Raw genomic sequence first — 25,727 nt, 5'->3', positions numbered from 1 at the left:
TGTCCCACTCTGTTAAGGCAAACTGCATCTGAAGTACTGTCAGCATGAATGAGCCACTTGACTTGGACAGAACAGCAGAAACAAGTCCAGGCTCCCTGGCCCTCAGGTAAAGAAATCTGTGACAACTTCAGCTGAGGGAGCAAGTTGAAGAAACCTCTCTAAACCACCAACCAAGCAGAGATCTACTGCTTACTGAAACTTAGTATTTCATTTACAATGCCAAAAAGCACACTGCTGAAGAACCCACATAATCAGACACTAATCTAGAATCAATGTCACAGTAAAACTCCATTTTACTGCTATGGCAGGGGGAGACCACTCAACAAAAAATCCCTTACTGACACCAGAATAGCCTCAAATACTATCTGGGTTTAGTACTCAGTAATGCTTGGATGAAAATTATCTTCTTTGGGAGGAGTAAGGTATTTTTGTCACAGTCTATTTGTATATCAAAGGCTGTGAAAAACTGGTATTTCAGATTTTAAGTTTTTCTGAGCATCCACTGATGATGTAACTAATGAAAAACAACAAAGTTCAAGTTGCAATAACTTGCATAAGGTTCAAGTACAAAACTACCAAACTAGAGGTTCACATCTAAGAGACAAAAGGAACTGGAAGACAAACACATGGAACTTTGAAGTGGTTTTGCCACTTACACAACTTGGTAGGTGGTAGAGTGACCATTCTCTTTGAACATGGCAGAACAGCAGTCTCCAAAACCTCCACCTTCACTGTGCAGGGCAAAGATCCTTAGATCCAAGTTGCCTTTTGGAAATAATGGCCAAGTCTCTATGACCTCCACTTCCTAAGAGCACAGTTCCCCCACAAACCTGTTTTTTCTCCCAAGTTAACCATCAGAAAAGCAGCTGAAGCAGTTTTTGCCTGAACCACACAGAAACTTTGCTTTAGGTTGGCAACAAGAGAAGTGTTAATGCAGCTTTGGTTTGGTTACAGAACACAGCAGCTCTAGCCGCAGGCTGTGATGTTACTGGTGTTTGGAAAATAAATAGGTATTCCAGAATCTCATCATACCCAAATAAAATTTGGCAACAGTCTACCTTCTGAAGTTTTTAGCACTGATTTTTCCCCTTTCATGTCCTGTACACATTTGATGGTGTCTTATTCTACTCATTTTAATCACAGCAGTTCAGTGGCAGACTACAAATGAAAATGCAATAGAAACATTGCAGGCCCTGTAACAATAGTCAAAACAAAGATTTCCTATGGCAGCTGTCAAATTAATGACATCTCCAAAGCTATCTAAATACAGTATCTGGGCAGAAATCCAATTATGTCAATTCTGTCTGAATACCCCAAAAGAGAGTCCTACTGGGGTTAGAAGTGGAAATAATTTTAAGCGAAGATTAGCTACATAAGCAGCTCCACTCTTGAAATCAGAACAAGGGAACAAAAACCTAAAGGCATGACATTTATCTGGATGCAAGGGAGAGGGGAAAAGGAACTGTTAGACATCTGGCAAAAGGTCAAAGCCAATTACCTTGTCCAAATTTGCCCCCAAGATAATAGCTTCCAGGTCCACTTCTTTGAAAAAAGACATATTCACTCAAGTAATTACAAAGATTTCTGCTTACCTCTCTATCCTCAACTACCATTTTGGTTTTTCCAAAACTTCTTTTTCCAACAAAACATTAACAGCAGTAGTATATCACGCCAACTTCCCAGAAGCACCAAATAAATTTACCTGAAGTCTACACAGAAGAAAATAATATTCTCCCTCATTTTGACAAATGGTATTTTAATTTAAGAGTATGACTTCTTGCAGCTTTATTTAAATCATTTTAACTTCTGATTTCCCTTTTTCTTTGGAAGTATGTGTTACTGCCTAATTATGGGGCAAATTCTATTTACTAACCCTGCAAGAGGATTCTGTTTATTTGTTGTTTTAAAACAGATAAGAATCAAGGAGAAAGGGAAATAGTATTTTAATACAATGAAGAAATAATAAGGATTTTTTTTCTTTCTTTGCAGGCATGTTAAAAAGTAAGTTTACCTGTTTTTTAAATGAAGCTATTCAAGATACTGCTATGAAAGAAAAGAAAAAAACTGCATGTGCCAAATAACTGAAGCAATGTATGTTGGTTAGTAAATGCATTCTACCTAGAAAGCCTTCTCTCTATTATGAATAGATGAATAAACCTCTAAATACAGTTTTTTTACCCTTATCTGTCCAGAACATTTTCAGTGGTAAGGATATAACTCACTATACATATATTGCAAGTGCTTCTGGTATCAAGACAGCACAAAATTCAGGAGAGAGCAAAGCATTCATTATTAATGTGGCTATATTTAGGACTGTATATTCCAAGCCTGTGCTTCTTACACCAAGTCTCACACAATTAGAGGTGGGTATTTTTTGTTTCTGTTTGGTTTTTTTCCCTAAATACAGTCATTAGCAATACTAAGAAAAATCTGAAAACAAAAAACTATCTTGGTCAAAATCTGGTACATTCTAGAGTATGGAGCTAATTTTAAAAGAAATTCAAAGAAACACCTAATACACAAATGCAGGGCTGCACTCCAGAATTCAAGATAGCCTTAATTCAAAAGCAGTGCCAATGAAGAGCAGCTACCATTTTCTTAAGACATTTAGTCTCAAAACCCTTTTTCAGAGGTATTCACAGACATCACTTTGCAAGGCAGCAACTTTGGATATTACCAGTTTGAACCAAATTCAAATCAGTAATCCACATGTTTTCTGCTGTTAAAGCATAACAGAGAATATCAGACAATAATTTTAACTAAACTTCTAAACTAATGATAACTTTATTGTAATTACATACAATATACAGTTAATATACTGAAAATATATAGTTAATACATATATATATATATATATATATATATATATATATATATATGAAAATATACACTTAATTGAAAATATCTCCCAACTGAATCATGTAGTCAATGAGCCTTGAGAAAGCCTAGAACAAAATTTTTCCGCTACAATTTTCCTCAACTTCCCTTTTTTTTTTTTAAGGATATATTCAATCTATTTGTTTCCAGTTTTGTATGAGATTTAATTTTTGCATTTGCTCTCTACAACAGACTGAGCACAGTACGATGAATCCTCCTTCATGTCACACAGGCACTGCAAATCCAATCAAATCCAATTACTACTCCATTAGGTCTCATTTAAATCCCATACGGTATGACAATAAACTGAATGAAATGAGAATCAGCACATTTTTCAACCATCTTTATAGTATGGCATAGATGGCAATCACAGCTTAATAAAATTTCATTTACAAGAAAGAAAACTCAGAGCTACCTTTCTCTGCCAAGCATTTCAGAAACACTTTGGAAATGCCTCTTCTTCCCACCATCTCTTGAAGAAGCCAGTTGCTATTTCACAGTTCTCAAACAACTGTTCTTTTGCTTGTGGCAGAGAAATTTGTCCTGGTCCCAATGCTCAAAACATATGTTAACCGCAACAACAACCACCAGGTGAATTCAACTTTTACTCCAATGGTGTCCCAGTTCTCATTTTCTTGTTTGTTAGGGTTTGTTTTATTTTGTCTGTTGTTTTTTGAAGATTTCCTGGGTAAGGAACCCTTAGACACAGGGTTACTTCATGTTGGAAAACAGGGAGGGGAGATCAAAGCAAAACCTCACCACTCTGAAGGGTACTGAAAAGAGGATGAAAATTTAAAAAATTAGCTCTTATCCTATCTGGATTTTCAAAATTATCATTCCTAAATATTTAGACAACTTTCGGAAGCTCTGAATACTTCACCACTTCAGTGCAGTTTATTTATGGATATATTATAATAATGACCCTCTCTCCATATAGTATTTCCCAAGCTCATCCAACTACCCAAACATTTATACATGTCCAAGTTTGTCCTTTCTTTTGGGAACAAAAAAAAAAAGAAAACAAATAAAAAATTCCTCATTTGTAGCACGCAATCACAACAGTCAAAGCTCTCTCTGAAGAGTACACAAGAGCCTTGTTGAATAGCTCTTTCTCAATAGCTAACCTGACTAAATCATCTTCCTCATGGAGGCTAGAAATCAAAATGTCATGCTGCCATTTAAACACATGATCTGTTGCTAAAAAACAAAAGCCAAGAAAACATATGCTGTCCACTCTCAAACACAGATGCCAAACACTTTGTTTCTAGTACAGAAAGGCTCAACGAACATACTTGTAAATATTTCAGTCATTTCATTAAACAATTCTACAGTTTTATTAAATTTTCTTCCTTACATGCCTACTGACAACCTGAGAAACAGATAAATTCCAGACTGACAGAGAGAGGATGCTGATGGGGTGAGGGAGGGTAATTAAGTAATTTCAAGGTTGGTACTCCAATTCCACAATTAAAATGGGAAGATCTGGGCCAGAGCCTTCTCAGTGCAGGGGAGATTAAAAGACAATAACATGAGGTTGGAGTTTGGTTTTTTTCCTTGCTGTGACAAAAGGAAACAAAAGGCAGAGGAATTTTTCCATGCATATTACTCAATTACATGGGTTTCTCTGGTGCATTTCCATGGGGTTTTCTGCATACACTTTAAAATGGCTTTATTGACCTGCAGGAACAGAAGCTTCACTAACATAAATATGAAGACACTGACATCATGATCTGAACATCTTTTGCCTAAAAATGAAGCTAATGATGAACTCATCTCTGAGTTTTTTTAAAACTAATAAAGATCTGATAACACTAAATTATACTTGTATACTTAAATAATTTTGAAATTCCTAGTTAACTTCAAAGGAGGCAGAACAATTCTCTCTCCTTTCTGCATGATTTTAATTATATTGGTTTTCTTTGTGATATACCATTCCTTTCAGTAGATTATGATGGCAAATATGAATCCAATAGCAAGAACAGATACTTTAAAGATGTTACACATCTCAAACTGCAAAAGAGCACAATCATCCCACATGCTTCAGAACACAAAGTCTATGACATGAACCCTAAGAGCAACACTTTCAAAAACTCACTGTTAATTGCCAAAGCAGACACACGATTTTTCTCCAAAAAACTAGTTATAACAACCTTTCATTTAAATCAGCAAAATCAAAATGCTACAAGTGTTTTTTTCTTGACGAATATGAAGAAACAGTTCCCAGGAAAAATTAAGTCTTTTCAAAACTAGAACTTATCTACAGACTGTAAACATATCAAGTGCTCAAATTATAGCTACTGAATTTTTAGAAGCACTAGGTACCGTAAGAAAGCAGTACAACAAGCTTCACGTTCTTAGCACATTTGACATATGGTGGCAAACAAAAAAAAATTTTAAAAAAATCAACCCAGGAACAAACATGCTGTGTGAACAGGACTCAAAATTTTGGTGATGCTCCAGGAATCAGAAATAAACCTACCATGACAATACAATATCAAGGATAAAAAGCATGATGCATGATCTAGTACTGGTTCTGACACTATAAATGGGGTACCCCATTCATTCATTCATTCCTTTGCAAAAAAACATGATCCTCACCTTGTATTTTACCAGCTTGTAGTAACTTTACATGTGCATACTTCTTTCTATCAGAATTATTATATTTCCTGCTGATGACAGGCATTAAAGAGCTCAAGAAGAGTCAAACAATATTCAACATTTCAAAAAATTTTCAAAAGAAAGCAACTCAGGGCAATTTGTTTTTATTAAAGACATATTACTATCTTACTTTGTGAGATACAAAGGAAACAGAAAAAAGAGCAACCCTACAGAGGACATAGCAACCAAAATTTCTAGCATGGGTTTCTATGCCTATTTAATAAATTTTTGAAGTAGATAGTGCCCAATTATAAACTGTAAGGATAAATGTTACACACTTTGCTTAGCTTGTGTTTCAGAAACGAGTTTTAGCTTTGCCACCTAAAAAAGCTGGCTGGCTTCACCTCTTTTCTGCAGAATACAACCTGATGGGAGCTTCAAAATGAGCACTTTGGGTCTGAGAACCAAACTCAAAACTGTCACATGGCAAAAATGCCTCCTGTTTGAATAAAGCCTGATTTGAATAAATCACCTCAAAGGAGGATAGTATTGTTTCTTTGTCCAGCCTTTTAATGTCCCTACAGGCAAAAACACTTCTCCTTCCTATCAGTGCTCTCCCTGGAGCAGAGAGGCAGGAGGACTGCATGGACCTGCTACTTGAAGACAACTTACACTGGTGAGCAGAAGAGTAGATAACCCTAACTTAAGTACCTTTCTTTGGAAAGCTATTGGCACATGTTAGTTAAATTTATAATGTCAATTTTAAGAATAAGCCATTAGACTAATACACACACATCCACAAACTTTGAATGGCATCTTGTGTACCTATACAAAAGCTTTATCAAAAAAATGGAATGAGATCATGGGGTCCTCAAAAATCAGCATCACAAGATTTCTGTTATTCTCAGCAGGGCAGGATTTCTGTCCCTGCATCTCAAATGACTGACTCAGGCTAATTACCACCAAATGTTATGAAACAATTCTTCACTAAAAAAGCCCAACCCAAAGCAAAACAAAACAAGCCAACCACACACATCTATCATTTAAAAGAAAATCTGCAGAACCAGAAGTATGTGTAAATGGATGGCCTAAGGGCAGCAAGAATTCTGCTTCAGGTCTACAGAGCTTCTCCAAACAGTACCAACACGTAAACGAGATTACAAATCTACCAGGGCTGTATCTTGATTGCTAGCACATGCTATCATATCTTCCTTAGTGCCATTACCTGCAATATCCACCAAGCAATAAAGCCTGGATGGGCCTGCAATCACAATTTTATTTCAGAATTGCTCTTTGCTGGTTTTCAAAACAAGAACATGGATAGCAGATATAGTCTTTTAGTAAGTGGCTAGTAAAGATAACTCACATGAGAAGGTCAAGCAGTGAAAAAGATGAAGAAACAAGACAAGAACAGCCAAAATGTTAGAGGAACACTGAAAGAGATGCAGAAAGGTTTTAAGCAATCAACCATTCCCTTCACAGACAGGGAAGGAAAAATACACAGAGAAGAACTATGCAGAGCTTAGTTTTAACTTCACCTGACAACAAACAGCCACCAATTATTACAGTATTCAGAACAATTTGATAGAAAATGAGGGTTGGCTGCTAATAGCCTCAGAACAAACACTGGTTTTGACATACTGAAATTTCCAAGATAATACATTTGAGAACATTTATACACAATAAAGGAAACACATATCACCTGCAGTGACCATTACACCAAAAGAGCTCAGGTTTTAGCTACAGTTTTGTATTTGACAGCTTAAAGTCTCATCCTGTAAGATAAAACAAAATGCCAACAAATTCAATTCAGTCTTTCAGAAAGGGAAGAACTGAGGAGATGTTTGTTGCTAATTCTGATCCAAGTCAGAGACACATGAAGAAAAGTTCAGCATACAGGGATTCTTCAAATGGCTGACCACATGTTCCATTTTGTGATTTTTTCCAAGAGTTTCTTACCTCTATTTTTTCAAAGATACGAATATACACAGACTTTCTAGAAAAGTTGGAAGAAGAGTTTTGAAACAAATTTGTAAAGAAAGACGACTAATTAACAATTTCACAGTGTACTAATACCCCTCTTAAACCATTCCAAAACCAGTTTCTATATGGATGGCAATTTGAGAAATGTATTGCCATTCTGACACAAAACCTTATGTTTCAAAATTGTATGTGCGTAAAGCAGGTGAAGTTAAAAACTCAAAAATGTCCTTTATTTTATTCCTACCAAAACACAGAAATTGCATTCAAATATTCTAAATTCTTGATTTCAAATAAAATTTTTTCACTGAAAAGATACTTGGTGCTACATATGGTTTCACAGAATTTCAAAAGCCAAGAACAATGACTTATTACTATTGTGGGGATCTCTGTACTCCAGAAGTCTTTAAGTGGAATACATATATAAACCTTAATTTTGTATTAAAAAAAAAGTTTGCTTAAATTATTTTAAAAAATCCATCATGTCAAAAAGAGGAAGATAATTTGACAACCTATCACACACCAGGGGAAAAAAAAAAACAAAACCAAAAAACATTCAGAAAGAAAGAAGGTATATAGTTTTCTCCTCCTTGAAAACTCCATGAATTTTCCAGTAATTGCCCACTGTCACCCAGCAGGACATGATCCCAGCATTAGGAACCCCCCACTCTGTGTCTGTTCAGGCTCCTGACTGTGACCTCCTACCAGGGAGAGCTGTCCCAAGGCCTAGAGAAGGATTGCACACACACAGATCCCAAGGGCAGCTCCTGGCCCTTCTGCTGCCACTGGCAAGAACCACAGCTTCCTGCTTCTCAACTCATCAGAACAGCCAACCTCAGCAAACTGATTTATTAAATAACACAGACCTAACAATCAGTATTTTCTAGGAAGAAGGAAAACATTTTTCCGCTGTGTTTGTGAGAACATCAGAAACATTGATAATTATAAACACCTGTAAAACTGCAGCTTTACATCCCTGCAACATCATTTCTTTGCCATCATCTTCTTGAAACAACTGTAACACACAACATACTCTTTCATTCAATGTCAGACACAGCAATTAACTGGCACACAGCAAGTTAAATCAAATCATGGAGATGACCTAACATGGAGAAAACTCAGAATTTTATGAAAAGCCTTAGGGTTTCACACAAATCAAAAAGCATGAGGCCAAGGCTGTGTGTTGGAAGTGGTCATGAACAATTATTATATCAAGGTACATTTTTTAAAAGAAAATTTGGGGGAAATTATTAAGTAGCATAACATGATTTCCCCAGTGAATATTCAGTTATTCTTAGAGCAAGAAAGAATTAATTTTACCAAATTATACCAGCTAAGTGACTATCGTGGCAAAATATTGATCACTCAAATTAGTGATCTCACGAGTACATTTCATTCCCCCTTTCTACATTAAAAAACTACAAAATAATTGTCTTTGATTCTGAAGAAAATTCACAGAACTGTGTAAGCTGATCACACAACTGATCACAAATAACTACCTTAATAGCTTGCCCTCTGCAAAGAGGAGAAGCTTTTTATAACCAAAACCTGACACAACTTCCCCAAACATCTTTTCTGCATTTAAAAAGTTTACATAAATCTCCAGAATGAAAAATAACCCGGGTACAAATACCTTTACTAATGCTTCCTCAGCTTTTACTAACCAACAAAAGCTTAAGAAATCTACTCAAAGTATAATCAATACAGAACCTTTTAAGGAAGCAGAGCGTATACAGAAGTAACAGTTCAACAATACTTAAGAATTAAATTCAGGCATTAAAGTCTGAAAAAAAGGCTTAGGCACAAAAAAGGGTTGGAAATGAAGAATTGAAAATGGTAACAGTTGCCAATAGCAAAAAGATGCTCAGTATTTCTTACCATCTCCCAGAATAGCACAGCAGCAGATAAACTGACAGCCCGCCTGAAATTAGCGCATATTTTGAAACATAAATTACATCTACACCTTGCTTCATTAGGATGGTGGCTCAGAAATAAGCACACAATCCCTCCAGCAGAATTTACTTCAAAGCTTTCTCATTCCTCTGCCTACAGAGCTCAGCAATAGATAAAATTGAGAATGTGGTTTTCATTCATTTCTTCCAGGCACTCTAAAATTCACACATGCACCTCAGAGTGGCTTGAAATCTGGTATGCCATATGGCAGTACACTTGTCATTTCCAGAAATATGTTGAATATGGGTTCCAGAGATATAAAGCCCCAATAAAAAAAAAAAAAAAAAGAAAACAAAACCAAAACTCCTGAAGCCAACAAATTCTGCTCAAATACTACATCAGGTTTATACTACACACAACTGGAGAGCCTGGGCTTTGATCAGGCTTCAAAGAATCTCTTCATTTGCCCCAGAAAATAAATCTGATGCCTTAGCTTGTGGAGGCTTATTTCCCTACTGTTTTGCAACTCTGTAAAGTTATTTACACTTGCCTTAAGTGAGACTGAAGTAGAAATGATACATCAACATCAACAGTAGATTTATACAAACACATTGCACTTGGAGCACAAAGTAAATGATTTACAAGCTGCAGAACAGTGGAGAATCAGGATAGAGGGTTTTATGGCTATTCCAGTGTGAACCAACTGAAAAATAAATAATTACTTCTCATTCCTACATAAAATGTTTAATGGTGCACATGATGAAGTAACATTCAAAAAAACCCCAAAACCTCCCAAACAAAACCCCAAAGAATTAGGAAGCACATTAAAAAAAACTGACAAAAGAAATAAGGCTCTCCTGCTGGCTGAAATAATCACACGGTCTCAAAGCTCAGCAAATTAGAGCGAGATTTCCAAAAACCTGGCGGAGCTGAACTAAACATCTTGCTGTTGCCAAAATGAGAGAATCCTGTGCTGTAGGTAGAAATAATTAATTCATCCCTCTACTATTGTTTCTTCTTTCCAGGGCTGTCTAATTTTCACTATTTTCAATCTCTAATCTTTCTTTTCTGAGAAAGAAAACCCAGACTAGCAAACTGAAATTAAGTAACATTACATGACCACAACAACTTTCCTCCTAGCTTTTTTTCTTCCAAGGATGTAATCACAGTTACAGAGAAACATATAATCATTCTCCTTTTTGCAGGCACACTGCTCCTCTCTTTAAATCTCATATTGCATCTTGAAACTAAGTTATCCTAACACACATCTTTTTACCCCTAAAATGAACATTAACAGCAAGTAGTAACTGTTGATAATACATGCTTTAGGAATTATACTAAGTTTTCAAACACACAGAGAAATCAAGAAAATAATCTTACTCCAGGGGAGTGGATGCTATAATCTGCAAACTTCCCATGTGCATATTCCATAGAAATACCTGTTTTGGAGACAGTGAATGTGTGCTATTTATCCAAGTATGCAGAAGTGACTTGGAAAAAAATGGCAAGGAAATACAGGTGATTCTATTATCAGAGGCCAATCTAGACCTACTGCAACATTTCTATGAATAAAGAAGAAAATCAAAGGCATTTTGACCATATCTGGGAGGAGCATATTTGCAAGCACCTGAAACAACTCATGGCAGCATTGACTGGGATATGTAACACAGCACAGACACTCTTCCATTACACTAATCCATCAAGTTCATCCCAGACCAGGATCCCATTCAAGCTGTTGCAACTGATGACGGTTTCAGCAGAGACAAGACTACCACATACCTGCCACTCACATCTCCTAACAATCTCCTAAGGAGCACCTCCTATTAGCTCACTACTGCTAGAGGCAGTGGGCTTTTAAAAAGCCAGGGCTTTTTCCCCAGGCATAACAAGCACAGAGCTGCCAGCCACTGGTGTTGCCATCTAGGGAAGCTATTCCTAGAAAAACAAGAAAAATGTGTGGGCTGAGCTGAAAAGACAAGGTAGAAACTAAAGCAAGCAGAAAAGTTCCCTGCAATACAAGAGGTGAAGAAAATCCCTATGTCTGCTAAGATTTAGTCTGAAGAGCAGATCTCCCCCCAGCACATTCCACAGCCAATAACGGGGTTTTTCAGGTACACTCAGTGTACCTGAAAAACCCCGTTATTGTGGGTGGGATGAAAAGTGATTTCCACATGCTACAGCAAAATTTTACTGTGCCCAGCAGACAAATAAAGTATGCTAAATTTCCTGAACATTTTAATATTCACTGCAAAGCATAGTAAAACCAAACAAAACCCTAGAAAATCTGCACTTTAGAGAACTTTCCATATATTCTGCAGATGGCATTGAAACCATCTGCATCTGCTGATGCTGCCAGAACAATTCAGGAACCACCAAAATATGTGTTTGACAGGTCCAGACCTACTGTAACAAAAGGAAAATTTGAACGACTTCAGCATGATACATAAAGGTGCTGCTGGATAATACAGATTACATTTTTTCTTTAATCATTATTCCAATTAAAGCAGTGTGAAATTCAACTTCTATGTTACTTTTAATTGTAGTTGTAGAAAACAAAAAAGCTGTCAGCTACTGAAGCCTCACACACACCACCATCCTCCCACAGCTACTACTACACTGACAGAAGAACTACAGAAACCGTTCTCACACTGGCACACCTAAAAAGCTGAAGAATCAAAAACAATTCTCAACTGTGCATACATTTCTTTTAATCATCATTTTCTTCTTCCTATAAGTGCTTTTCTTTACAAAGTCCCGAATCCAAACCACAGAAAAGTTAACTAAACACATTCATAAGTGGCTTGAGTATCATAACTCAGTTGATTAAACATTTGGAAGAATTCACCTGGTGGCTTTGAAGTGCAGCAGAGGACCAATTCAGGGCTCTGCAAGTGGCAAAATACTTCTTGAGGATCTATCAGTAGAGTGGTAACAATCCTTTAGGTAAAGCAAAGCCAAAAGATTCAAGATGGGAAACAAAGCTATAAACAGTAAGAACGCAGAAGTTTACTTCCTGTATGCAAGGTTACAACATCAAGGTACATGCCACTCTTTTCCTTTCTTACTTAGAGATTTAGCATTTAAGGCATCCAGTGCACTTTTTCAAGCTCTTGCTATCTATTTTAATTCTATACTTAAAGATCTTCCTGCATTCCGACACAATTATTATTTTGCTTTGATGCTTTTTTCCTTGGATGTTTTCCAGATGAAGTTCTAAATTGAAGCTCAGCAGAAAAACGATCAGAGCACTACATTTCAATAACAGAAGCATTGAAAGTGTGGTCTTCAGTGTATTAAAGTCATTGCTGGAAGCTACATATGAAAATATATTACCCACCTCAGAAAATCCTCCATTGTTATAATTTGGTCATTTCACACACCAGTGATCAATCTCAGTTGAGCACATTCTGTAAGTCCATACATAATGATAAAAAATTAGACATACTGGAGAAAAATTTAAATCTTTCCTTTGTGAACAAGTATATTCACCTAGTGATTTTATATAAAAATCACATTTCTACTGCTTCTTGGTATGAAGCTAAACAAGGTGAAGATATACAAATTGTTGGTTACAAGGGTCAATGACTCAGCAACCTGCATTATGTCCACTTTGCAGCAAAAGCTGATAAGCACAAAACAATTACTTTAAAAAACAATCTTGGAAGTATGCCCACATGAAAATTTTTTAAATGTACATACACATTTAAGGCTACTAACTGTGAATCATACATCCTTTGTCTAACCCTTCCTGAACTCAAGATTTCTATTTTTCCACTCTCTTTCCTTTATCTGCCCTTAAAATTTTTAAGTTTCAGATCATTGTTGCATATAAAGTCCTCAGAATCAGCAGCTGTCAGTAAGTATATTACAGCACATCTACAAGCTGAAAACCTCAGGCTACATTTCACTTCAGTACAGAACAACACAGAGTTTTCAGAACAGCAGCGTACTGAAAAAATATTACAAAAAAGAGAATATCCAGGTATTGGAAAACAGAAAAAATGAAATAATATTACTTCTACCATTCCCACAACACCCTATGACACTGGGATCCAGCGCAGAACCTCATCACACAATTCCCTCTATAGCAGCTCTCCCACACTACAAAGACTGGACAAGCAGGAGAGGGAGGATGTACAGTGAAGGAAAGTCCAGCATCATTTTTATACAATTCATATTAGCCCAAAGACAGTTCATACTGGTAAATCCTATGCCAATTTGGACCACATTAAGTGGTCCAAAAATTCAGATTAAATTATTCATTCTCAAATACCAAGTGGCAAGCATATACACATGAAGGTAGAAAATGAGAATATAATATTCTGCAGAATAACCTATAAAGCACCCTACACTTTCTCCTACCCTGAGCAGATATAAGCAATCAGACAACCTTATTTCCATGACTGTGTGCAACTACACATTTAGTTAGAATAGAGAGCCAACAAAACACTAACAAAAATATCTTCATCCAAATCCTATTCACAGCTGTTAATTTAATGAAAGACTCTTCCGGCATGAAGAATACATGAGTAATAGCCTCCACGGGAACTTTAACAGCAGATCGTTAGACAAAGGGCTCCATAACACAGCAGCTGGACGCCATTCAGCTACCTGACAGCCCTGTGCTGCTTGGAAAGAGTGCATTAACCACAGGATGTGGCTTTCTGAGGCAGACTGGTGCTGCCCAGTACTGCAAAGGGAGCAGAAGGGAGATGGGGTAAAAAGGCAGATTTGGATGCTTTGAGAGAGGTATTAGAGCAAAGGGCTGTGTGATGCAAGACAACATACAGCACACACAGCAGCTGCAGGAAAACAGATTTCTCTGCAAAACAGTTGCACATGGTCATTTTAGCCTTCCATGAATTTACAGGACTTCAAATCAATGCCACTGAAAATTCTAGAAAAACAACGCAAAACATTTATTTATTACATTTCTCAATGTAAAAATGTTTCTTCTTATTTAAGGAAAGATGCATATTGACTGACCCATGTGGGAGCTCACCTCAACACCCTAACACAATTCCAGAATATATTAATAGAAGAAGGACATTAAAAACAATTATACAGACATATTGTAAGCAAAGGTTCAAGTGTATCCTCATTTCAGAAAGTTCATCAACTCTACTTCTGCACATCATGTAACTGCAATGTTCCAGTCAAATCTTACTCATTCCCAAATGTGTGTAATCATGCTAGACAGATTACATTTCTTTCTAGTTTTATCTAATCTTTTATTTTCTTTGCTTAACTATTTCTGCCATATGAATGAATTACAGACAACCCAAAAACATATCCACCCACAATCGAAGCTATTCCTAATCCTAATTATCTACAAAACACCATGCAATGGAAAAGGCAGAAGGAAGAGATTAACAAAGCAAAGACAGATGATCACCATCAGTTTGGGCAGCACAATAATCAAGGTGTGCCCCAACTAAATCAAATATTTTCTTGAATTAAGTATTTACAGAATCATAAAATAAAATGGCACTTCCCCATGAAAATCTAAAGATTCATGTACACAACTGCCAAAACTATGAATTACATTGATACCAGGTGCAAGTACTAATACTGAGATTTGTATTTTGGTCACTGTTGTGTTTTGTGGTGGTCTTCCTAATATCTAGCAGGTGCCACAATTTTAGAACAACAGTATCAACAATTTAAAAATCCACTGAAATCCAGCTGCTTAACATCAGGCATGACATCCTGCACACTAGTCACATGCCCCTCACATTCAAAAAAGCCCGTGGCAGGAAAATAGCACAGGAACAAGAGTCAAGGGCTGCTACCAGTCAGGCGGGCAGAGCTGACGAGGGAGCGACACTGGAAAAATGACCTCCTCTCTAGCACAACTCCACCTTGACTCACCTGCATTCATGACTCACTGACATCAGATTCTTGCTACTTTTGAAGACTGAAGCATTTAAAATTTTACTACCTGCTTAGCAAGAACAGTATAATCTACTAAATACCAAGCTGCTTCAAATGCTATGTACTCAGTAATGGTATGTATGCCATTGCTGCAGAAGAGTAAGTCAATGGCCATTAATTCAGATTGCAGTTATGTATGGTATCTTCTTTTAACCACAAGGATATCACTTACATTAACTCAAAGGAATCCAAATGACCAGCTATTTAACCACAAAAATTATCTATCTGGAAAGAAGGAAAGAAATATCAAAGAACAGAACAAGAACAGAACAGACAAATCACAAGGACAAGCTGAAAAGACTTTTATAACAGAACACTGAAATCAGGTCTACCTGCACCATTAAACAAGCTAATACAGTTAAACATGGTGGGGAGGGGTGGGGGTGGGGCAGAGCATTTCAAAAGTTATGAATTTCCATGATCTGCATTAATACACTTATTTTCAAACCTGGGTTCCTCCAGAACAGGAATAACAACCCTCAATGCATTCAAGAGCCTTTCTTGCATCACATTTTAGTTTTCCCTTTTTTTTTTTCCTGTTTTCATTCATTCCGGTTTTCTGTTTTAAATTCTAGGTTTCCACATTTTTAAATGAAACACAAAACCAACTAATTCTAAAAGGATTAATTAATTAACCAACTAATACTAAAAGGAGTAACTTCCTTTTCCATCAACTTAAGCAGGCATTATATCAAGCACTGCCTGATCCACACCTGTTCTATAACTCATTAATTAAGCTCAGTATTACTCATTAATTGGATTGTTCATTAAATAATCCTAAACTACTAGGAGCCACACTTTATGGGACTGCTGGAAAAGTCATGTCATACACAATGTATAGGCATAAAGTCTGTCTCTAAAAATAAGCTGGCTGTGTGACACTACAGCAGAAGTTCCATAATTCAATATACATGTTGTGACAAGTAAAGAATGTGTAACTAAGAAAGAATTGACCTGCAACGTAACAGTGGTTCTTGTCTTGGAAGAGATGTGCATATGGCTCAGCTTCATGTTTTGTAAATAAGAGACGTTCACTCCAATAGGACCACTTGTGGTACTGAGCCCATGTTTTGCATTTTTACAGGGCCACAAAAATGGAGACAGAAGTTGGGATACAAAACAAAAAATGAAACTTTGGCAAAGCTTTGACACTGTGTCTTCCAGAGTGGTGAAAGAAATACACCTGAATAAAATAAACATCCAGAATCTCCTGTCAGCAAAACCAGAAAAGATCCTAAAGGAATGCCATTGTGAGTATTATAAGACAAGACTAACGGAGGAAGACAAACATTGTCCCAGTAATGACATTACCCAGACTTTAACAGTTTTTTGCCATAGGAAGTCTATAACATTTCAGTTCATTATGATTCCCCATGCGTCCCTTAAGAGCCTCAAAGCTCATAAAAATGATGTGTCATATTTTGATACTTGTACTAAACACAAGCTTTGTGATTACCAGTGTTTAAACTCAACACAATCCACACAGACTTTACTGAGGTATCTGATTAAATTTCTGATATTCATGAACTAGAATTTTAATATTGAATGCTCAAAATGATTTAGGTCTTTTGATGTAATGGAACATAAGTCCTTTAGTGTCAAGTGGAAGGCAGATCCTTTATTATGGCATTAATTATTTGGCATATTAGCATTAATTTCTTTCTCTATTTGAATTAAATGGAATTCAAAACAGTGTGAATTTATGAATAGTCCACAATATAATTATTTCTATATTATCCCTGCAGCACTAGCAGAAAGACTGCCAACAGACCTGAAAATGTAAAGGAAGGAAATTGATCATCAATTTTTCTTTTCATGTTTTTCTGAAAGATGGGAAAGGTAAAGCTCAGGATATTTATACTCTAAATGGCTTCACCCTTTTTTTTTGATGTAAAAATACCCATCTTTATACCTATAAATGCCACCTACATTTTTTGCATTCAACATGCAATGATTAAAAGAAAGCACAATTAAACAAGATATACCATAACCAACTTCTTTTATGACTGAAACAAAACCATTCTTAATTAAAACTACAAAGGTAAAAAAATAGCAGGGATTTTTACAAAATTTCAGTACTCACTGGGAAAGATTCTGTCTTCACTTACATTTCCAAAGTTGCTACATACACAGAATTCCAAGTTCTGGTAGGAAGGACTAATTAAAGATACAAACATGGTACCTTTTTCCCAGCACCTAAATGGTACCAGTTATCATTTCACTTTTATTACAGGTATAGCCAGACAGTAATGTTAACAAAAGTAATTCATAACTATAAATAAATAAATATATCACCACACATGAAGAAATGCTTTTTGCAGGTCATTTGAGTCAGCTACCAGAGCACTAGATACTGACAGATCGTAATCCAGCTTAACATTCCAATACAAAACACACATAAAACAGCATTTATATGGTTTTACCCAACTTTCAGGACTTTTTCACTCCAGTTAAGCCAGAAACACCTGGCCAACTGAGACTGCAACCTTACAAATAAACAACAGCCAAGCCTATAAATAAACCAAATAAGCCATCTGTGCCACTGACTGCCCCTGTTTGTAGCCCATCTACACAGGTGTCAGCTCCTGGCCCTGCACTCTACAGCTGAACTACCATGGAGTGTTTGTACCATCACTGGCTGACAGCACTAACACAAAAAGAAAAAAAAAATCAGTGAACAGAGTTCTTGCTTCCAACGAAACAAATACTCAAAACCTATCATTCTGGTTTTGCTGAAATTTTTACTGAAAATACTGAAGGTATTTAAAACATATGCATCTTTAAAGAGACTGGATGAAGTCCAACTACTTTTTTTTTTCTTCTACTATTTAGCAAACAAATTTTCAACCAATATTAAACCTATTTAAAATGAAAACTCTAAAGATACTTGTAAAAACAAACTAAAAAAACCCTGAAACAAACCTGGAAAAAGCCTAAAGTTTTGCTAAGTCAGGTGGCAGTGTGCATTTGCAGCAGCCCAAGTCTCCTGTGGTGGAATCCAGAATCCCTGACATGCCATCATTCAAGACCTGTCAAATTTGATATCACTCAGTGTGTGTCTGGAAGGACACCATCCATTCAGGGAAATGAACGTGCCATTTGTTGTCATGACAGCTATCAAAATTCAGCCCGAGAGCATATCATAGAGCCACAAGCATCTCTCCTTCTGCACTAAAAGGTTGAAAAATACTTTCCTTGTTGTCATCCTAAACATCATTAGGATGTCAACTAAGAAGTCAGCTCCCCTGAAACAGCAGTGGCTCAGGATGGCACTGGGAGCCAAGTCCAACACACAACGGATGTGGGAGAAAACAAGTGTGATGGATACACTGCTATTGTAGTAACAGGAAGGAAAAACCTTGCAGCCATGGTATGCTGAGGGTGTTCTTACTGCATTAAAACCAAGAGATCAGTATGATCAATGCTTGGGACTCTGCTTTGTTATCAGTGTCAGGTTTTGCTAAAGAGGAGGCTTCACTTATTACTGTCCCCTGAAACATTTATTAGTCCAGAATGCTTTAAAAATTTAGAACAGTTTAACTCTCCATATACAGATTAGGTTTTAACAGGACATAGTGCTCCTCTCCCAAACCTATGAAAACACTGAAGGAATGAAGTGTTTTATTTTACTATATACTTAATTAATACTTAATTGTATACAAAAAGCAGTATTTCAGCCAACTTAAATTTACCAAGGATGAATTAGAAAATCCTACTATACTTCATTTATAGTTTATATGCTTAATGAATACCATTATTCCTTTCTAGACCTTCCCACCCCTGCAAGGATCTTATTCTGAAGGAAAGGTTTAATGGCCTTTTGAAAATAATATAAATAAGAAAAAGATAGTTAAATCCAAAGTGAAACTGACAATTTTTTTTTCCCCAACAGCTTGCTTCTATTTTCTCAAAAACAGAACACAAACTTTTTAAATTATGCACTGCCAGCAGAACCAATAATCCCACCCCAGCAGGAGAAAAAAGCACCTGCCTTTGTTAACCCTCTTCCTGTTCTCCTGCAGCGTCTGATGGCCCCTCTGTACTCACACAGAGCTGACCCAGTGTAACCCACAGGGGAAGACAGCCAAGAGTCAGCACTCAGCTAAAAGCAGCTTCTCACTCTGTATGAGAACATGACCCACACTCGCACTCGAAGGACTGCATCAGGAAGAGTATCCACAGCCTCCAGCTTCTCCATAAACTTCAGTACCTGCTTTCACACTCGTGCCACTTCTCTTTATTAAGGCCCTCATAAATACTCTAATCATTTCTGGAATGTAGAATCTTCAAACACCTCAGAAGGCTAAAATCTGCCTTTTTATCAAAAATAATAAACTGAAGGCTTGCTCATTTATTTTTGGTTATTAATGCCCCACCTATGCAAACAGAACAACTGCTGAAACACAACAGGCTCCCTAACCATACTTCTTTTTCTGATAAAACACCTTATTTGAAACAAAGTTTGCATTTAATTTATTATATTTTAAAAAAATATTTTTAAAAGGAATTTGCCAAAACCAGTTGTTATCTGATTCTGTAAAATACTACCTTTTTTTTGTCTACTAAAATTTCTGCTCCATTCTATCTGTGGTTTATCTCACTACCTGTTTTCTTGTCTGTTTCTATGGTTGTGTGTACTCTGCTTATAGTAACTGATAAGAGTTAAGGAAAACTGGGTAGGAAAAAAGACACCCGTGTAGCATTTTATTTTCCACCTGTATTTTGTCACAATTGTAAAAGAGAATCAACACTTTTGAGAATTCAGGGATCTGCCAAGTGTCCCTTGTTCACCACATTGTCTGCTCCACCAAATAATCAACAGTAGTTACATGTCACCATATTCATACTGGCTAATGAGATCAGAACCAAAACCAGCATAGCAAACCTATGCAAAAAAGCAAAAAAGTGCAAAAAAAGCCTCTAAGCCACAAAGTTTGTTTCTACGATTGTGAACAAATACAGGCTATAACAGCATGCCTAAACTTCCACTCTAACAAATGTTTTTCATAGCATGAGTATTTTTAAAACTTTACTTGACACCAGGATTTTGTGTATAGCTGCAGTAATTTAAAATGCAATGGGTTGCTATTCTCTAATCAAGATTTATTCCTCTGCACCTCAATTATTAAAATTTTCAATACTCTATGAAAGCTTAAAAATGTCCACTGTCAGGCCACCTCATTGCACACAAAGTTATTATTTATGTTTGGTTTAAACTATAAACTCCCTTCATTAATAGTGAGAAACAAAGTGATTTGCTGTGTCACATATACTTAAGTGAATATAAAAACTATATATTTTGTATTGCAATGCACTTTCAACTTACTCATGTCATTAGCATTTATGAAACAGTTAAGAATTCCTATAATGGGGAAAAAGGATTACTTTAAGGAAAAAAAAACCAAACCAACAAAAACCTACCATTTTTAAGAATTACTTTACACACTAATGAACAGAGCAACAGTTTAATTGGGCAGAACACTGTTGACTACATTATTATGAGAAAACTAATGGACCTAATTAATTTGCAGAAAAAATTTAAATTGGAACTACCTAAAACAGAAATAAAGTTTTGGATTCCTGGGCCAACATGCAGAAATCTGCAAAGCAAAACAAACAGAAAAGTCATTCCTCAAAAGGTGTACCAGGATCTCCCGTAGTAAAGACTGGACAATGGGGCACAGGTGAAATGATTAGTGCACGCCTCACTTCTTCACCTCAGGATGACAAAACTATTCCCCCACTGCAAACACCATCCCCAGCTCTCTAAACATCGTTCACTTCAGGAACTAGCAAGAATTCCTGACCTTCACTCCCTGGAAACTACTGTTTTACAACATTTCTGTATACCTAGTAAATACAAGGACAAAGCCTACTACCTTTAAGTTCATTATTTGATGAGAAGCAGAAAGCAGTTCTCCTGCAGAGTGCCTCAACCCTCTGCCTCTTCCACAAGCCACATGACCTACTTTGGGGGAGCAGGGTGTCCAGCTAGCAGCACCTCACCCTGGGCTGACTGAACTAACCCTAACACGGCAGCACCTGCTTTCAGTTTTCAAACTCCCTCAAACACCTCTAATAAATCCACATCAGCAATTCCCGTTCCTCAAAACACAGTGGGAGTGGGATTTGGGAATACCCACAGCTTAGAAACCATCAGTCACTCAATACAAACAGAAAATATTTTTTCTAGAACCTATGCTTTACATTCAACGATGCTTTGGTTTTAATTTTAGACCTGCTGCAAGTAAATTGATACAGCACCTGTCTCCATGAGTCTGGAAGCAGCCCTTATGCTCAAGGAGCATGAAAAATGCAGATACTCTGGGTAGTTTTGCTGCTCAAGACCCAGACCAGCAAACAGAGCTATATGGGTATCACTTTTCGAGTCGTTACTGTAATAGTTTCTACGGAGAAAAGCCATGAGCACTGCAAAGGATTAACATACCAACAGCAACACAAGGCACAAAAAAAAAAAAAAAAAAGGCTGGAAAACACTGCTGACCTTGTCCCTCTTCTTTAGCTAACAGAAGATGTGAGGTGACACGGAAGAGAGCAAACACCTTTCCTTAAGCTTTCAGACAGCTAGCCAGGAAAACAGAGAAGAAAAGAGAGGAAGGGGAGGTAAGTTCCATTTCTGTAATGCAACAAGGCAAAGGCTGAAGTTCTGAATTTTCTGAATTTATCATATGTTCAGTAGCCAAGATGTAGTAAAAAGGATCATCCAGACTATTAAGGGCTAACTCTGCTGTTAGTTTTGGAAAAATATTGCAAAAGACATTTTGTGTATCTTTTTTTTTTTCTTCACAAAAGCAATCGGAAATGTAATCTGGTAGAAGGAGGAGGAAAACACAACAGTTAATGTTGCAACGACAGAACAACAGCAATAAGAGCTAACATTATAATGAATCTGTATCTGTTTCATGGCCTATATAAAAATATTTGCTAATTACAGCCTTGATCTTCATGGTACAGGTGCCTTCTATTGCTACATTTATTCACTGTTCCCAAATGTGACATCTTCTGTCAAAGTCACAAGAAGAAAGTCAGTTACAAAGACAAAGCGATCTGCTTAACTTCTTAAACACACTTGGGTGAGACAGAGGCTTTCGATTTCCAGAGTTGTGAAATCAATATTTCAGAGAAGCAACAACATTACATCAGAAATTATAATCCTAAAAATGAAAACACAATGCCATTAAAAACATCTATGTGGTGCTGACTGCTTCAGATTCCTAAAAAGCAATGGCAAAACAAGTACTTTCAAACAGAAATTCTTCATAATCTCCTACCCAGTAAGTCCTTTCAAATTCCTCCATATTAAGTTACCAGTCCAAACTCCCGATGATACAAACCACGCGTGGTTAGGCCATGAAAATTTGTTTTTACAAAAGCTACTACCACATTTCATGAAAGAGAAGTCTAATTCTCCCACGTTAAGCTGCTAGAACAGCAGCAGTATGTTCCTCAGAAACAAAAAAGCTTCATGGGAAGAAACACTGTTCAAAACTGAAGAATGCTTTAAATTCTTGCCGACTTTCAGTCACCATACAACTTTTAAAACAACAAAAGGTTTCTCTTTGTTTTACAAAAATATGACAGTTCCGAGTGAAATACTACACAGAATTCACAGAATAACTCTGATGCACACAGAGAACCACATTCACTGTTAAAAACAGTGGAAGATATTAACATAGAAACTAGAGCCGAGAGCCCTCATGATCAGCCAGCTGCAGGTCAGACCTGAACTACAAACCTGAATCCCGATCTGGCAACCTGATCTTAGATAGGCCGAAGTGCCTACCCTGCCAAGCAAGGGGTAGCTGTTAGCCTGGTCACATTTTTAATTAAAAACAGGGCGAGAAGACTCATAAACTTCAGTAATTTTCTTCCCAAAACACGCAGGGATGCGCTTCACTGAACACTCGTTACGTGAGATGTAATTTTACCTTTATGTCCTTTACCTACACTGGCATCGACCGAGGCCACAGCGCACCGCGCTCCTTGAGAAAATCCCCGGCCTCAGCCCTACTGAGGTCGAAAGTCGGTGACGGAAAGAAAAACGAACTGAGCGGACCAAGGGCGATGTCCCCGCCGCAGCCCTGTGTGTCCGCCCGCCCGCGGGTCCCCGTGCGGGGCGGCGGCGCTCCCGCTCCCGCCCGGGAAACTTTCGGGTTGCGCCGCTCTCCGGCCGGGAGGCGCTGCCCGCCTTCCCCCGGCGCTGCCCCGCTGCCGCCGGATACGCCGCCTCCATTCACCGGAGCCCCGCGAGGGGTGCGGGGGGGTGGCGTCCCGGCCCGGCGCTGCCCCCCAGCCGGGCGGCACAAAGCAGCGGCTGTCACACGCACACGAGCAGCAACTCGGGAGGATGAGGAGGAGCCGCCCCCGAGCCCCCCCCCGCAACTGGACGTGGCACAACGAACACTCCTCCTGCTGCGGGCCCCCCGTGCCGCCCCCGGCAGGTACCGGCCCCCTTCTGCGCGGGGCGGCCGCGGAGCCTCGGCCGCACAGGTGACACCCGCCTTTCCCCTGCTCCCGACGCCCCTTCTCCGTGTCGTCCCCCGCGGCCGCCACAAGTTTGCGGCGGGCCTCAGCCCCCGCCCCGGCCCCATCCCCGTCCCGCCCGCGGCCGCGCTCACCTCCGGCCGGCCGGCGGGGAGCGGAGCGGGGCGGGCGGCGGCGACGGGGAGGCTCCCAGCCCAGGCGGGCTCCGCTTCTTTGTCTCCTCGGCGGCGGCGCCCGCTCGCTCCCCCTCCGCTTCCCTCTGCCCTTCCCTGGGCGGATGCGGGCCGCGTCCTCCGAGAGGGGCCGGCTGGCTCCCCCCGCTTCCCCTTCCTTCACCTCCTGCGCTCTTCCCCGGACGCGTCCAAGGCCCCGGCCCTCGGCGGCGGCAACGGCAGCTCCGCTCCCTGCCTTCCCTCTGCCTGCTGCGCCCGGCGGCGGCGGCGGCGGCGGCCCCTCCTCCGCGAACCGCCCCCCCCGGCACAGGCACAGCCCCCGCCCCCGCCCTGCCCTTCCTGCCGCTGCCGCTGCCGGGATCGCGCGGGAGGAGCTCTCCCGGCTCCCCCTTGCCCGCCGGGAGGGCCGCTGCTCCCCCGCCCCAGCGTAGGAAGGACGGACAGGGACAGCCTGGGTGGCTCCCTCCCTTCTGCGGGAGGATCGCTCCGGGACCGCGGGGCGGGGCAAAGGGGGCCCTGCCCGGCAGGAGCGCCCTGACGCCTCCTTCCCGTTCCATCCCCGTGAGACCCGGCGCTCCCGGAGAAGCTGTCCCGCTGGGAGCCAAAGCGCCCGGGAAAAGTACTAGCGAATGCCGAAAGACCCGGGCATAGGGGGGACGCGCGCTCTTCGGGGCTGGGCCGGGGGAAGTGCCCCTCAGCGGGGAGGGGAGCGCCGGGATTCGCCCTGGGGCTGCCACGGGCCGGGGGCACTGCGGGGCCGCTGCCGCCGGGGAATTTCCAGCCGCGGTATCGAGGCGCTTCCGCCGCCGCCCATTAGCCGCGGGGCGGCCGCAGCCGTAACTCTTCCCGGCCCTTCTTTTTCCTGCCTGCCCGGGGGCGAAGTTTCAGCCTCAGCGCCCCGTGTGTCAGCCCGTTCGGGCGGTGATTAGTAGGTGTTGTGCCCTCGGCAGAGGATGGTGGGCACGGCAGCCACCCCAAGCCACAGAATCAGAGAATATCCCGTGTTGGAAGGGACCCAGAAGGTTCATCGAGTCCAACTCTTTGCCAAGCACAGGACACTCCAAGAATTCCACCATGTGCTGAGAGCGTTGTCCAACTGCTTCTTGAACTCTGTCAGGCTTGGTGCTGTGACCACTTCCTTGGGGCGCCTGTTCCAGTGCCCAACCGCCCTATGAAGAACCTTTTTCTAATGCCCAGCCTAAACCTCCCCTGACACACTTCAGGCCAGTCCCTGGGGTAAGCCAGTTGCGAAACAGAGCCCCGTGGCTGGGTTTATGTCCAGCCCTTGCCAGCCGCTGTGCCCCTGCACTCACGGAAAATACCCCCACGAGTGGTTAAAGGCAGAGGTCAGAAGTCCCCCATGGTGGCCATGCTCTCTAGTGGGAATAGCCAACCTGCCAGCCCCAGTGCTTTCCCCTTGGCATGCTTTCGCCCAGTAGTGTCCCTGAGCTCTGGGGAAAGATCATCCCTCAGGGTGGGCAGGGAGCAAGAGAGAAGCCACTCAAACATATTGCAAATCCTTTACAACATGGCAGTTTCAAGGGAGAGGAGGCTGGAGAGTTAGGTACTGGTTCTGGAACTGTACTGGTTCTCCTCGGGAGACATTTCCTGGCTTGGGAGGCAAGGCTAGGCAACACTACTCTTTCTGAATCCAAATTAAAGTCAGCAGCCCTGCTGTCTTGTTTTTTGTGACCAAGCTTAATATAGTAGTGAGATCTTGGGACAAAGATTTTAGAAGCTTGAAATACGATGATATAAAAATGTGTG

At 39.7% G+C, this 25,727-nt stretch overlaps 1 protein-coding gene across 2 annotated transcripts in view; it reads right to left on the bottom strand.

Moving 5' to 3' along the window:
* The window catches only part of NCK2 (NCK adaptor protein 2), an 84,291-nt gene extending 60,061 nt beyond the window's left edge, over nt 1-24,230 (bottom strand). The window contains exon 1 of one of the 2 annotated variants that reach the window (XM_030234861.2): nt 24,124-24,230. The gene's annotated coding sequence lies outside the window, so the exon portion shown is untranslated. Of the gene's footprint in view, nt 1-23,921 lie in introns of both variants that reach the window. The other variant, XM_050978029.1, reaches the window with a different exon arrangement.
* Nucleotides 24,231-25,727: the final 1,497 nt, after the last annotated feature.

This window comes from Serinus canaria, chromosome 1, assembly GCF_022539315.1.
Source record: "Serinus canaria isolate serCan28SL12 chromosome 1, serCan2020, whole genome shotgun sequence".
NCBI lineage: Eukaryota > Metazoa > Chordata > Aves > Passeriformes > Fringillidae > Serinus > Serinus canaria.
This window is presented reverse-complemented; position numbering and strand designations above follow the sequence as displayed.